General features: G+C 36.4%; 1 long non-coding RNA gene across 1 annotated transcript; it reads right to left on the bottom strand.

The window, feature by feature from the left end:
- Window positions 1-5,401, bottom strand: LOC106943193 (uncharacterized). Its single transcript, XR_001423846.1, has 2 exons — window positions 4,991-5,401; window positions 1-268 (listed from the first exon to the last, which is right to left on the bottom strand). It is a non-coding gene; the product is annotated as an uncharacterized LOC106943193 (long non-coding RNA).
- Between the last annotated feature and the right edge of the window lie 306 nt (window positions 5,402-5,707).

Raw genomic sequence — 5,707 nt, 5'->3', positions numbered from 1 at the left:
TTGTTGTTGTTCTTTTGTTCCTCACCCCAGGAGAAAACACTGGGCCCCCTGGTAAGTTTGGTCTAGAACCGCCGCTGTCTCTGAGTCTGGTGGTTGTATATGAAGACAATGTAGGAAGACTGAGCAGCTTTAAAGGTTTGGGCAACATGAAGCAAAGCTGGTGGCTTTTAGGAACTAAGCATTTGCATTTAATGAATAAATACATATTTAACCAAAATTTTATTTTGGCTAAATATGAATCACTACTTACTCGTGTTTTTCTCTTGACCTGAAAATATAAAAAGAAAAGAAAATTACCTTATGTAAAGAAATCATACACACCATCACACTAAACAAACACTTTTTTAAACAAACAGAAGTTTTTATTTTATATTTCTTTCTTTGAGGATCATTTTATTTTTGTTAAAAACAACGTGAAAGCATTATCAGCCTGAAAGAGGAAGATGGCCGACTTATCTGGATGAGGCAGCTCTGTCAAACCTGGTTGCCCTGGCAACATGACAGAACCACACTTGCTATTTCAGTAAGCAAACCACCACTTCCTGCTTTGCACTAGCATGTAGATACTCAGTACTTACTATACTGCTGTCCAAACCACCACTCATGAATAAAAACTAAACAAAACACAAAAAGTTTGAATAAAATTTTAATTTTAATACTTTGTATGATGTATGTTGGGTCCCTGTTTTTAGCTCTTGTTGAGGTTTATGTGTTTATTATTTTTTAAATGCTCATTTAAGCACAATTTAAAAAGAATAATAACTTGTACTAATATTTTAACGTCTGTTTTAAGCATCCCAAAGTGCTTCAGTTTTCCTCCTGACAGAAGATGAACAATGTGATCAGGGTCTGTGAGACAAAGAGAGTCAGGATGTGGTTTGGTGCGTTGTTGTTTCACAGCTCTGAGCAGAGATGCACGCTCTCTGCAGTGACATTTCACCGCCTCGTTCAGACTCACTGTGTCAGTTATTAGAGCACCGGTGAGAAATGATTCAGTTACTGAGGGAAGAGGTCGATCTGTGCCTTTGTTTCACATTCAAAAACTTAATTATTTAAAACAGTTAGAGGAAAAATGCTGAATATTTAGCAGAAACAAATACGGATCTAATCTCATAGTTAATTTCAGTTAATGACTAACCGAGGGTTATGCAGCCTTTGAACAGTTCTCTGATTAGTTTTTAAAACAAGTGAGACATTAATCTAAAATGACTGGATTATAACTCATTTCCTATAATCTGTGTTGGATTATGTAAAGAATAAAATAAAAACGATAAAAATTGGTTAACATAAAATAGACTTTTAGGTTTGTGGGAATTATACAACATAACTTTTTACTTCCCTGATCCTTTAGATTATTCTACAGGTAAACAGCACAAAACTCAATGAAATGTATGAAAAGTATAGATTAGCTTCTACATTTCTGTGGCCCAAAACACAAAGGTTGTAAAATACTTTCATTACTCTATACCATTCTGTTTATTAGAGACTCTCATTTCCCTCATTATTACCTTTGATAAATAAACAATAAATATCTAGAAATTTAAATTTGGCTTAAAAACAAACCGAATAATACATGCTTTATTAAAATAACTAACAAATTATTGTTTTAGAAACAGAAAATATGACAAAATCCATTAGCAGAGATTTAAATTAATAAGATTGAAAGTATTAATTAAATTCATTCACTAAAAGGAATCAGGAATCACCACAGCACAAAGTAAAACAAAGCAAAAACATAATTTCATATTCTGTCCTGCTCCTTATTTACAGTTAAACACAAAATTATTAATAACCCCGACAGACTTTGATTTGAAAGTCTGTCATTCAACTAACATTTTTGATTCTGACTGGACAAAAACAACTTAAGAGCAGTGTCAATTTGAAGAAACATTACTTATTTGTATTTATTGACGTTTCATTTTAAAATTATTTATATTTATACCCTTCTCAATAGTTAATGGGAAATATTTTATTCATTGGCAATACAGCAATAAAACCCTCCTCATAATTACTGACTGGGTTTTTAGATGTTTTCACTGTTTTGATCATTTATTGTTGGAGATGAGTTTTTACGCTGGAAGGCCTCACGACCATCACCCTAATATTTTTCCCTCTACAAATCCAATATGCTAATTACTCTTTCAGTGAGAAGAAATGTGTTGGTCAAATTTAAACCCACATTTTTAAATTTAAAATGTTTGTGAGGAACTGATAAGGAAGTGGGAACGGTGGGTTATTGATATTTTGAAAATCCATTATTTCTAATTTACAAGCTTAAATTTAGATTCAGCATTTGCAAAAACACTTTACAGCCAATTTTATGACTGTAAATTATCGTAACCTAAAATTTACCAACTGAAGATTCCCTGATTGAGTCTGAATTCATCACCTCCCTTACACTGACAAATGTTTATATCACTCGTTTACAGAAGAAACGAGTGATATAATTCTGGATTATTATCATCTTTTGAGCAGCCAAAAATGTAAAGTTTATATAATTTATTCCAAAATGTAATGCTTTTTGGCCATTTTACTACTTTTAACAAATCTAGAAAAAAATGACAAAAACTTACAGTTTGTGTTCATAAATTATTCATTACCAGATTATTTGTTCCAATCTTTCACCTTATTGTCTGATAACTCATACTTTATGTATAATACACTTCCAAGCTAAAGTAAAAGCAACATAAATACCAATAATGTGTTAATAATGGAGTAAGTTTTGAATATTTACACATTTATCTTTACATCTCTAACAAAATTACGTTTGTACCTTTACTTTAGTTTAACTGTTCAATGTTGTTTAAGAGAATTTGGATAGTTTGTTTATTTTGTTGTTATTGTAAAATATTTTTTCTCTCTAAATGTAACGCGTCTCTCCATCATTATCAGCTCACATAAAGGCCCAAATGTGTACAAAGTAAAGGCAAGGTGGAAGCTACAATAAAGACAGTACAGTAAAGCCTAACATTATGAAAATATAAAGAATAATCAAAACTTGGTCCCTTCAACATTACTTTCCTGATTTTCTTTAGGATCAACTAATTTCAGCTGTTTTCAAGAGCGTAACTCGAAGTTTCTGTCGTCCCTTGGAGTACTCTCTGTTCCACTGTCCGTAGGGCAAAGTGTGAAACAATGTGTGATTTCCACACTTTCGTTTTAAGTGAGATTTAGAAGATGAAGAAAACAAAAGAAGAACAAAGTCAGAGTGTGGAAGTGTCTGAAGTAACAGAAGCTAAATGACCAAACGTCTGGATTTCATTTAATCGTTTGACATTCTGCAAAAACCTGAATTAAATGTTTTTGTAACTCTGGTTACTGTCCGTCTGTGTGTGCATTTATTTTTTCTTGTTACGCCTTTTTGTCTCCTTGCAGAAAAGACCTTTAATTATGTTCAACAGTTCTGACCTCACTTCTTCATTTTCAGACAGTTCCTATTTCTTTGTCACGAAAACTAAAGCTCGCAGCGCTCGACTCGGCCCGGCCCGGCCCTGCCAGGAAGTCAAGGCAGCCCAGAATGGAACAAGGAAGTGGTCACAGCTCCGTCCCGCTGCAGCTACTGCAAAATGCATGTCAAGACGCGCTCATATGCCGGGTAGCTTTAAGGAAACGAAAGGCCTTTTCTCTCTTCATTAAAATGTTGGAAAACCTTAAAAAATGATCAAGTGAAAGTAGAAAAATGGCTGAACAAGGTGGTTTTTAGCAGAATTTATATTTAGGAGTATTTCAGGTTCCAACTTTGGCTAAAGTAGAAAAAACTAAACTAAATGTTAACTGAAAACTTTTTATTCCTACTTTAGAACAGCTGTCACTACTTTAACTTACTAAATAGTTACAAAACAAGAAAATGGAATATTTACGTAAATAAAAGACGTCTGTTGTGGTGGTGCTCCATAAAGACACACCTAACACAGCCTTGCTGAAAATACTGTACAGCTTGCAGAAAAAAAACAAGTGACAAACTCTGACCCTGGCTGCAGAAAAAGACAAGAGAGCGAAACAAAAAAAGAAGCATTTATTTCAGCTCGTGCGCACAGACGTCTCCCTAAAATAGGAAAAAAGATGTTTGATGTGTTGAACGGTAGCAGAACTGTGAGTGCTGCTGCAGGCAATGAGGTGAGCCTGCACACCTTCTGCATGCATCCACGCACGCACACGCAAACACACACACACACAAACACACACACACACAGATGTTTATCTTAATCCAACACCGACAATGACAAAGGTTGAAGTGAAGAGCTCGCAGGGACACACCCCATAAGAAAAAAAAATCTACCGTCTTTGATAGACATGCTTACCCTCCACCCACACACACACACACACACACACACGCACACACGTACAGTGCAGGATCACACCATCACACACATGCACAATGTCAAAGCAGAACAGAAACATGATTGCAAAAATTCCCTTCGCTTTTACGGCGTGTTTTAAGCAGCATCGTCTTATTAACTGCAGCCTTTGATTGAACATCAGTGTTTATTCTTTTGCCAAAGGCGGCTGATAAAACCTGTCACTTTTCAGCTCCTCACATCTCACAGATGTGCGGCTCTACTGTCTGCCGTTCGCGGGGTTTGGAAAAGTTTAAGAGAGGTGAAGCAGCACAAAAGCAGAGAAGCAACTCAAAGGTTTGATATACTGTAGCTTGTCATCTCTGCCCTCAGTTTAAATGATTACATTTTGTTCGCTGATGTTTTCCACTTCTTTTGAAAGAAAAGCTGATGACAGATTCATGTCTCACTCCCAAAAAATAATTCACCTTTTACCATAAACACCAAACAACAATCTGCTGCAAGTTCAGAAACTTAACTTAGGAGGTTAGACATCATCGCATCAACGTTTTTTTTTATTTTTTAAATTAAACCCATTTTTAGACAAACTGTCAGTAGAAAGACACAAGAAGACACTGAATGCATCACTTCCCTCCTTACAACCAGCTCATAAAGAAAGCTTCACTTTTATTATATTTTTTTGGAGTACTTACAGTGAGCCAAACCAACCATCAGGACCAGCAAGATCATCAGACCTCGGAGACCCGCCATGTCCGGGGCGTAAGGGTGTGTGTGGTCACCCACGATTCAAGCCGAGTCGGGTCCAAAAGAGGACGAAGAACAAATCGGACGCCAAACCTAACCTCTATTTCTAATATAAACCCCCTAAACGCTGATCTGTTTCAAACTACATTCGCTTTATCTGTCTTATCAGAAGACGCAGTTTCCTGGACTTGTTCCCCAAACCCTAAACCTTGCTTCTGGTTTCAAGTGAAGCAAACGGGAGTGATGTCACACAGCGAACTGAGAGCCTGCCTTCACCTTGGCTCTCAGAGGCAGGAAGTTTCATTTCAGCTACACCACCAAGAACAGGAAGCCATCTCTTGTCTGATCTTCGCTTGCGTTTGCTTAAGTGTGAAAACACTTCAACTTACAGAAAAAAAAATAAAACACATGTTCACGGAACAGCTACTAATTTGCATATCTTGAAGCTAACATTTGGTGGTTTTCTGTAAAATGGCAGATAGAGAATTAGAAGAGAATCCTGCACACATTGACGACTTTGGGTTTTTGTCAGACGCTCCTTTAAATAAAAGGGCCTGAAGTAGTGAAACTTCTCAGAGGACCTTTTGTGTCTTCTCACTGACTCCTCCTCACAGAGCAGCTAACAGGCCCATCGATGCTCGCTCATGCAACGACATCGTGCCGTG

Source organism: Poecilia latipinna, unplaced genomic scaffold (genome assembly GCF_001443285.1).
Source record: "Poecilia latipinna isolate Pla-1442-1.1 unplaced genomic scaffold, P_latipinna-1.0 Scaffold4966, whole genome shotgun sequence".
In the NCBI taxonomy this organism is placed as follows: Eukaryota; Metazoa; Chordata; class Actinopteri; order Cyprinodontiformes; family Poeciliidae; genus Poecilia; species Poecilia latipinna.
The sequence above is the reverse complement of the archived record's forward strand: the minus strand, read 5'-3'. Positions and strand labels throughout refer to the sequence as shown.